Source organism: Rousettus aegyptiacus, unplaced genomic scaffold, assembly GCF_014176215.1.
Source record: "Rousettus aegyptiacus isolate mRouAeg1 unplaced genomic scaffold, mRouAeg1.p scaffold_m13_p_6, whole genome shotgun sequence".
Taxonomy (NCBI): domain Eukaryota; kingdom Metazoa; phylum Chordata; class Mammalia; order Chiroptera; family Pteropodidae; genus Rousettus; species Rousettus aegyptiacus.
The window spans coordinates 61,061,265-61,072,341 of record NW_023416309.1 but is presented as its reverse complement, the minus strand read 5'-3'; the positions used below and the strand labels follow the sequence as shown (position 1 = coordinate 61,072,341).

General features: G+C 35.0%; 1 pseudogene; it reads left to right on the top strand.

Moving 5' to 3' along the window:
* Window positions 1-7,463: 7,463 nt before the first annotated feature.
* LOC118604605 lies at window positions 7,464-7,582 on the top strand (annotated as a pseudogene).
* Window positions 7,583-11,077: the final 3,495 nt, after the last annotated feature.

The window sequence follows — 11,077 nt, the reverse complement described above, 5'->3', positions numbered from 1 at the left end:
TACTCAGGCAGAGAAACAGTCCATTAAACACCATGAACAACCAAGGTGACAAGGCATCGCAGAAAGAAAGGGAAAAATCTCCAGAAAATAAGCTTACAGACATAGAAATATGCAATTTAAATGACCGAATTTAAGATGGTACTTCTGAAAAAACTCAATGAGATCCAAAACAAATCATATCGACAATTTCAGAAATTGAAAAAACAACTAGATGAGCAGAGCAAGGAGACTGAAATCCTCAAAACGAACCAAATAGAACTTCTGGAGATGAAGAACACACTGAAACATATGAAAAATGAAAGAGCAAGCTTGGGAAAGAGAGTTGATCAAATGGAGGAAAGGATCAGTAGTATCAAAGACAGGAAGAAGAAGAAAGAAACCAAAGAATGAAAAGTAATGAAAGAGAAATACGAGAACTAGCTGATAGCAGCAGGAGAGGAAACAAGAACAATGGGCGTTATTGAAGGTGAGGAAAAGGAGCAGGGACTAGAAAGCATTTTTGGACAAATAGTTGATGAGAAGTTCTCAAAGCTAAGGAATGAGCTGGAGCTTGGAATTCAAGAAGTCAACAGAACACCCAATTATCTCAACCCCCAAAAGGCCTTCACCAAGACACATTGTATTAAAGTTATCAAAAATCAACAACGAAGATAAAATTCTCAAGGCAGCCAGGGGAGAAGAAAATGGTAACTTATAAAGAAAAACCCATTAGATTATCCTTGGACTTCTCAGCACAAACCTTACAAGCCAGAAGGGAAAGGGAATCAAATATTTAAACTATTAAGTGAAAGGAACTAACAGCCTAGAATAATGTATCCAGCTAAGCTCTCCTTTAGATATGAAGGAGAAATTAAGAACTTTCCAGACATACAAAAATTGAGGGAATTCTCCACTACTACAAAATCTGCACTACAGGAAATACTGAAAGGGGTCAGCTCACCTAAAACAACAACAACAACAACAACAACGACGACGACGACAACAACAACAAAAAACGTAATTAGGAGGAAAGTGACTATCAGGCAAACAGAAGCAGAGAGTGCAAGAGTGCAACCCTTACTAGGGACAGGGCATTATAACACAAATAATAAGAAGTGAATTGTTATAACAAGATAGTAACGAACGTTCAGCATACATAGAGACAAACTGAGACAACAATGACTAAAAAGAGGAGGATTCAAAGATCCAGATTTGCAAAGGGGAACGGAGATAAGGCAGGCGCAGAAGAAAAGGGACGACGGTGTGTGTGTATGTATGTGTATGTATATATGTGTATATATATATATATATATATATATAACTATTCTTTTCATATTTGTAATGGTAACCACACGCCAAAGATATAACAAAACAAGAAGAACCAAAGGAAAATCTCACAAAAGCCAACCAAAATAAAGAAAACAGAAACACAAGGACAAGGAAACAATGGAAACACTGAGCTATCAGAAAGCAAAAGATAAAATGGCTATAAGAAGACCTCATATTTCAATAATCACCCTAAATGTAAGTGGACTGAACTCACCAATAAAAAGGCACAGAGTTGCAGAATGGATCAAAAAACAAAACCCAACCATATACTGCCTTCAGGAGACACATCTCAGGTTCAAAGACAAATATAGACTCAAAGTGAAAGGGAGGAAAATGATATTTCAGGCAAACGGCATTCAGAGAAAAGAGGGAGTAGCAGTACTAATATCGGACGAACTAGACTTCAAAATAAAAAAGGTAAAGATACTGAGGGACATTTCGTAATGGTAAAGGGAATCATGCACCAAGAAGACATAACAATGATTAATGTCTATGCTCTTAATCAGGAAGCCCCAAAATATGTAAAGCAATTACTAACAGGGCTAAAGGAAGAAGCAGACCAAAACACTATCGTAGTAGGGGGATCTAAATATCCCACTGTCGGATATGCACAGATCATCCAAACAGAAAATCAATAAGGAAATAACACCCTTAAATGACTCATTAGACCAAATGGACATAACACATTTACAGAGCCTTCCCTCCCAAAACAGCTGCTTATACAGTCTTCTCTAGTGCATACAGAACATTCTCAAGAATCAGCCACATACTAGGACACAGAGATAGCCTCAACAAATATAAGAGGGTTGAAATCATACCAACCATATTCTCTGATCATAATGCTTTGAAACTAGAGATCAACTGCAAAAAGAAAGCAGGAAGAACCACAAATATGTGGAGATTAAACAACATGCTACTGAAGAATAACTGGGTCAGAGAAGAAATAAAAAGAGAGATCAAGAGATACATAGAAACAAATGATAATGATAGCACAAAATATCAAAACTTTTGGGACACGGCAAAAGCGTTAATAAGAGGAAAGTTCATATCATTACATTCCTATCTCAAAAAAAAAAAAAAACAAGAAGAATCCCAAATAAATAACCTGATGCTTCATCTTAAAACTAGAAAAGGAAGATCAAATGAAGCCTAAAATCAGCAGAAGGAAAGAAATAATCAAAATTATAGCAGAATTAAATGATATTAAAAACAAACAAACAAGAATAGAAAAAATATAAATGAAACAAAAAGTTGGTTCTTTGAGAAGTTAATAAATTGAGAAACCCCTGGCTAGACTCACGAAAGAAAAAATTAAAAGGACACAAATAAACAAAACCAGGATGACACCGCAGAAATACAAAGGATCATACGAGAACACTGAAAAAGTACATAACACCAAATTTAATAACCTAGAAGAAATGAAAAAGGTCTTAGAAAGATACAACCTTCCTAGACTGAATCAAGAACTGGAAAATCTAAATAGACCAATCAGCATTATGGAAATTGAAACAATCATCAAACGCCTACGAAAAAGTAAAAGTCCAGGACTAGATGGCTTCCCCAGTGAATTCTACCAAACGTTCAAAGAAGATTTAATACCTATTCTCCTCAAACTCTTCCAAAAAAATCAAAGAGGAGGCAATATTTCCCAACTCATTTTATGAGGCCAATATCACCCTGATATCAAAACCCGGTAAACATAACACACAAAAAAGAAAACTACAGACCAATATCTCTCATCAACACAGATGCAAAAATCCTAAATAAGATACTAACAAACCGAATACAGCAACATATTAAAATGATTATACACCAAGATCAAATGGGCTTCATCCCAAGGGCACAGGGATAGTTCAACATACACAAATCAATTAACGTTATACATCACATAAATTAAAAAATAAGAATCATATATATGATCATATCAATAGATACAGAAAAAGCCTTTGACAAGATACAGCATCCATTTAGGATCAAAACACTTAGCAACGTCAGTATAGAAGGAAAGTACCCTAACATAATAAAGGCCATGTATGACAAACCCTCAGCCAACATTATACTTAATGGTGAAAAACTAAAAACCTTCCCTCTAAGATCAGGAACAAGGCAAGGCTGTCCACTATCGCCACTGTTATTCAATATAACATTAGTGGTCCTAGAGAGTGCAATCAGACAAGAGAAAGGTATAAAAGGCATCCAAACAGGAAATGATGAAGTCAAACTGTCACTATTTGCGGATGACATGCTTCTCTATATAGAATATCCTAAAGACTCCACAAGAAAAAATAAGCAAATATAGTAAAGTTTCTGGTTACAAAATCAATGTTCGAAAATTCATAGCGTCGCTATACTCTAACAAGGAAGTGTCAGAAAAAGAAGTGGAAAAAATAATTCCTTTTGCAATTTAAACAAAAAGAATAAAATACCTAGGAATAAATTTAACGGAACATGTGAAGGGCCTACATAATGAAAACTACAAGACTCTATTAAAAGAAATCAAAGCAGATACAAAGAAATGGAAAGATAGTCCGTGTTCTTGGATTGGAAGAATCAACATAGTTAATATGACCTTATTACCTAAAGCACTATATAGATTTGATGAAATCCCCATCAAAATCGCATCGGCAGTTTTTAAAGAAATGGAACTAAAAATCATCAAATTATACCCTGAATTGCCAAAGCAATCCTGAGAAAAAAGAACGAGGCTAGAGGCATCATTTGCCTGACTTCGAATTACACTACAAAGTGACAGTAATCAAAACGGCATGGTATTGACAGAAAAACAGTCACACAGACCAGTGGAACAAAATTGAGAGTCCAGATAAACCTATGTGTATATGGGTAAACGGTTTTTGACAAGAAAGCCAAAAACATACAGTGGAGAAAGAAAAGCCTCTTCAATAAACGATGCTGGGAAAAATGGAAAGCCACCTGCAAAAGAATGAAACTAGACTCTTGTCTATCACCACACACCCAAATTAGTTCAAAATCGATTAAGAACCTGAATATAAGACCTGAAACAATAAAATGCATAAACATAAACATAGGAACTAAACTCATGGACCCTGGACTTAAAGAGGATTTTATGAATTTGACCTCTAAGGCAAGAGAAGTAAGAGCAAAAATAAATGAATGGGACTACATCAAACTAAAAAGCTTCTGCTCAGCAAAAGAAACCGACGACAAGGCAAAGAGAGAACCATCCGAATGGGAAAATATATTTGCAAGCAACGCCTTCGATAAGGGCCTAATTCCAAAATATACAAAGAACTCATACGACTCAACAACAACAACAACAACAACAGCAACAAAATGATCCAATCAAAACATGGACAGAGGATCTGAACAGACACTTCTCCCTAGATGACGTACAAATGGTCAACAAACATATGAAAAGATGCTCAACATCACTAGCTATTAGGGAAATGCAAATCAAAACCACAATGAGATACCATCTCACATCACTTAGAATCACTGTTATCAACAGAATAAATAATAACAAGTGTTGGGAAGGATGCAGAGAAAAGGAACCCTCATTTACTGCTGGTGGGACTGCAAATTGGTACAGCCACTATGGAAAACAGTATGGAAGTTCCTCAAAAAACTGAGAATTGATCTACCATGTCATCCAGCACTCCCTCTATTGGGCATTTATCCCCAAAGACTTGAAAACCCATATCTGAAAAGGTATTTGCACACTGAGGTTCATAGCAGCATTATTCACAGTGGCCAGGACATGGAAGAAACCGATGTGTCCTATGATAGATATTTGGCTAAACAAGCTGTGGTACATATATACAATAGGATATTATTTGGCCATAAGAAGAAATTATATACAGCCATTAGCTACAATATGGATGGAACTCTAAATAATCATGCTAAGTGAAATAAGCCAGACAGAAAAAGTTGAAAATCACATGATATCACTTATATGTGAGATATAGCCCTAAAAGCAATAAAGGAACAGGACAAACAAACAGAGATTCATGGACATGGTCTAACAGACTAGTGGCTAACAGAGGGCAGAGGGTGGGGGGAGTAGGGGAGGGGGAGGTTGATGGGGTAAAGGGAGTCAAATATAGGGGAGTAGGGGGAGGGTGAAGTGAATAAAGGGGATCAAATACATGGTAGCTGAAGGAAACTGGACTTTGGGTAGTAATCACACAATAGAATATATAGGTGTCAAATTATAATGTACACCTGAATATTATATAATTGTATTAACCAAAGTTACACCAATAAACTTAATTTAAAAAAAATTAAAAAATAAAGCACATATTCTGAAAGAAAAAGAAAGAACTTAAAAGATTGGACTAAAACTGAAAGTCGTATGAAAGTTTAAGATTTACAGAAGTTGCAGAATTTTCATGATGAAGGGATCTTGAAAAAGAATTTTATATATGATCAAGTTAACTAAGATTAAAAAGGATAACTAAGTCAATTACCTTATTTCTATATGTTGTATGTAAACTCTCAGCATACCTTTAACCATGGATATTTTTAAGTGTTTTATCATTTACAGACCATTATTGTTTTACTCTGATGCTTTGGGGAAAAAAATGTTGAGTGTAATTATCAAAGATTTGTTTTTAAAAACCTGACAATACTCTAAAATATAGGTTTCTGATAACCTTAAAAACACAACACTGACCTGGGTAAAGATTTATAGAACTCTAAGGAAAACATGACTTCATAAAAGTACTAACAAAAAGATCAGATCAACAAGAATTGATAACATGGGACTAAATGAACTGATAATGATTATTATTTATATAACTTTTAATATAAATCTGGGTCTTAATCTTTGTTTTCCAGATATAAGAGAAATTCTTTTTTCTAAACTTCCCATGACCTACAGCATTTGGTAAATATACCTTGGTAAACAAAATTAAAACATGTATCTTTTTCTTCCTCCCCCATCGTTAGTGCCCAGTTGATCCAGAAGAGAAGGTGGGGAGATGCCTAGTTGAAAGAAAGCATGAGAGGTCGATATGAGAATAAAACGACAGGCTAAGCCTTTATTGCGGGGCACGTGCTTTTGTGTTAGGGGACCATATAGGCTAATATCTGCCAGAGAACAATAGTGGCATTCTGCCACACATGTATAATACAACAAGCTGAATCATTCTCACATAAGCTAGGTATGGTATTGACAGAAAAACAGTCACACAGACCAGTGGTACAGAATTGAGAGCCCTAGATAAACCTATGTGTATATGGGTAAACGGTTTTTGACAAGAGAGCCAAATACATACAGTGGGGTATCTAACCCCGAAATTTGAAAATATTAATCCATAAAGTTATATGCACCCCAATGTTCATTGCAGCATTATTCATGATGGCCAAAACATGGACACAAATGAAGTACCCTTCAATAGATGATTGGATAAAGAAGAGGTGGTATATATGTACAGTGGAATATTACTGAGCCATAAGAAGAGATGAAATGTTGCCATTTGCCACAACGTGGACTGAGCTTGTGATATTCATGCTAAGAGCAACGGCCAGACAGAAAAAGTTGAAAACCACATGATTTCACTTATATGTGGAATATAAACCTACAAGCAACAAACAAACAGGACATACAAACAGAGACGCATGCACATGAACAATAGACTAGTGGTTACCAAAAAGAGGAGGAAAAGGAGAAAGGGGAGGTAATGAGGGGTCAAACGTGTGTTGACAGAAAGAAATTTAACTATGCAATGAATATATATATGTCTTACTGTTGAATGATACACCTGAAACTTACTGGATTTTGTTAATCAATGTCACCATAATAAAAAAGCAAGCAAGCAAGCAAGCAAACAAGCAAGCAAGCTGATCTCATAAGATTATATACCACATGATTCTATTGATATGTAATTTTCTAAAAGACAAACTATAATGGAGAACAGATCAATGGTGGACAGGGACTAGGAATGAGAGGAGAGTGTGAACAGCTACGAGTTTGGGGGGATTTTTGGTCATAGAACTGTTCTGTACTCTGATTACAATTTATAGGCTTATACATCGAAAGGTTAAAGTCCATTTTACTGTATAATTATTTAAAAATAAATACATTTAATCATTTAAAGAAAAAAATTGAAAGAAAACATTAATGAGGAATTTTAAAAGATAAAAACAGAAATTTGTCATTCAAAAAAATAAAAATAGTTTGCAGCCATGCTATCCTGAATAAGCCCGACTCCATCCAATCTTGGAAGCTAAGCAGGGTTGGGCCTAGTTAGTACTTGGATGGGAGACCACCTAGGAAGACCAGGTGCTGTAGGCGTCAAAAATAAAAAATAAGAGATTGTAAGTTGACAAGGTCCTTGCAATCTGTGAGGTCAACCAAGCGTTGCCTTGCCTAAAAAGTAAACAAACAAACAAACAAACAAACAAATATAACACAATTGACTAATAAATACGAAAGTTTACTATGGAGGTATAGTGCTTGGGTTGAACATATAAACTGCTAAATAACATGAGAAAAAAATGATTTAAAATACCACAAAACAAATAAGAAATAATACGGAAAAAAGTATTGGAAACAGAAAATTAAAAGAATCATAAAGATTTACTTGATCTATTCCATTCATATGTATTTGAAAACATTTTAGAAATCAATAATTTCCTAGAAAAATGTGGTTTACCAAGAACTAAAGAGTTAGAAAATTTAAATAGAATAATTTGCAAGAAGTAGATAGGGTTATTGTATGTGTAAAATTGTGTCACTCCAAATTTATATGTTGAAGTCCTAACTGCCAGCACCTAAGAATGTGTCCTTATTTAGGGGTAGAGTCATTGCAGATGTAATTAATTAAGTGAGGATGAGGTCTTACTGTAGCAGAATTGGCCCTAATCCAATATGACTGGTGTCCTTAATAAAAGGGGAAATTTGGATACAGATGCCAGTACACAGTGAGAACACCATGTGAAGGTCAGAGTAATATTCCACAATCCAAGGAACTACCACAAGTTGGGGAAGAGGCCTGGAACATACCTTTCCCCAGAGTCTACAGAGGAGCAGAGCCCTGCCAAAACCTTGATTTTGAAATTTCAGCCTCCAAAACTGTGACAATAATTTCTGTTGTTTAAATCAGTTTGTGGTATTTTGTTATAGTAACCCCAGAAAACTAATATTAACTATTAACTATTCTCCAGAAAAGCCTTAGATAATTTTACAAGAGAGTTTACAAAACTTTTATTTTCTAAAATTAAATGTATCGAGGTGACATTGGTTAACAAAATTATATAGTTTTCAAGTGTACGATTCAATAATACATCACCTTTATATTGCATTGTATATTCACCACCCAAAGTCAGATCTTCTATCATCATATGTTTGATAACTTACCCTTGTCTATCTTCCCTTTTCCCTCAGATAACACTGTTGTCTGTGTCTATAAGTTTTGTATGTTTGTTTTGCCCATTTGTTGAGTTTAGTTGTATAGCTCACATATGAGTAAAATCTTATGGTTCTCAAATTTTTCTGTCTGACTCATTTCACTTAGCATGATAATCTCAAGATCCATCCATGTTGTTGCAAATGAGTCTTTCATCTTTTCTCATGGCTGAGTAATATTCCATTGTGTGTGTGTGTGTCTTTATATATATATATATATATATATATATATATATATATTTATATATATATATAAATATATATATATAAAACTTAATAGTGCTATATTGAAATTAGAATATTTTCTTAATTCATATTTTCTTTTTCTTTTTTAGAGCTTTATTGAAATATATTTAATATACCATAAAATTCACACATTTAGAGTGGCTTTCAGCACATTCACAAATTTGTGCAACATCACTATAATCTAATTTTAGAACATCTTGACACACCCCAAAGGAAACTGTGTACACATTAGCATTCTAATTCCTGCTCCCCGCCCCCACCCCACCTGCTCCAGCCCCAAGCAACCCCTAATTTACTTTCTGTCACTATAGGTTTGCCTGTTCTGGACATTTTACATAAATGGAATTATACAATATGTGAACTTTCATGATTATCTTTTTATGCATAATATAATGTTTTCAAAGTTTAGCCATGTTGTGGCATGCATTTGTACTTTTTTTATTTTTTTGCCAAATTATATTCTATCATATGGCTATACCACATTTATTTATCCATTTATTAGTTGATAGGCATTTAGGTCATTTCCACTTTTTGGCTTCTGTGAATAATGTTACTATGAACACTAATGTACAAGTTATTCGTGTGGACATATTTTTAATTCTCTTGGGTATTAAGAGGTTCTGGAACCAATTCTAATATATGTGAGGGTTCCCCACAACATCAAGCAATTCTTGGACACCAGCTGTGTTCTACAATTCAACTAAATTCTGACACAATCTGAATTGTGTTAGCCTCAGATCCCATAGGTTAAGGGCTCAGTCCTACAAGACTTCCTCCACTTCCCACTTCAGGACTTCAGATGCCAGTCACAAGTGTGGGTTGTCACATGCACTGACAGGTTATAGATTGGAAGTTCCATACCTCTATTTACAGTTGGTTCCCATGCCAACCAGTACTCATCCTTAGGTGCTTTCCAAATGTCACTTCATTAACATAAACCTAGTTATGGTGGAAAGGGACTTGTTATGAATAACAAGATACCCATTTCATCTTCATGGCTCAGATACTGAGAAAAGAAACTAAAATATAACAAAAGATTCTGCCATTGCTCTTATTGTTAAGGAAATGCCAAGGGTTAGGGGAATTATAAGCCAGAAACTAGGTGAGAAATATATTTTGGTCATCTGAATGATCAAATATATATTTTTATAAGTCACATTATTGCAAGCATATACCTAGGAGTGGAAATTTGTGTTATATAGTAACTGTATTTTTTAGCATTTTGGAGAACTGCCAAACTGTTTTCTAAAGTGATTGAACCACTTTATATTTCTATCAATAGTTTATGAAGGTTTCAACTTCACCAGCACTTGTTATCGTTCATCATTTTTTTTTTTAGTTTTTTTGAAAAATTAAACTCGACATTCAATATTATATTAGTTTCAGGTATACGGCATAGTGGTTAGACATACATACAACTTATGAAGTGATTTCTCTGATAAGTCTAGAACCACTTGTGTCACCATGCAAAGCTTCACTTCTTTAAAATATTTCTCTTTTCTTTCTCCTTGATTGAAACTCATCTTGTACTCTTTTTTCTCCTTCCTTATCCTTCCACCTTTGTACATACTGCACGATAACTCCCTTAATCATTAAGCCCTTAGGACATCAGATTCTGGTCATCACCAAACAGGTCTGTTGACCACAGAAACAGAGTTTTGGTCAAACTAAAGATAACGTCTTTGACCTCAGTTGTGTTTCAGATCCAGACTCATGAAAGCAAAATGATCCACTGGCATCACCTCCAAACCAGATAGAATGACACCATGACTGACATTAAGACCTAATGCAGTGATCAACTGTCTCCTCCCCAAGCCCCAACCAACCAGCAGAGCCCATGATCCCAACTCTCTTAGCTACCATGATTAATAAGTTTTCCCCTATATAAACTATCCCTTAGAGGCCATTGGAAAGCCAGGTCTCTGAATGCTGGCTCACTTGTGCCTCTGAGCTTGGTGCCATTTCCTTAAACAAACCTTTACTTTTGTTGCTGGAAATCCCTGTTCGTGTCTTGTTTGGCATTGATACGCATAGGCAAAACAAACCTCCCATTAGTTTGATAACAATGGTACCATACATAGTTATTATAATATTATCGACTATAGTCCCTGTGCTGTGCATTACATTTCCATGATT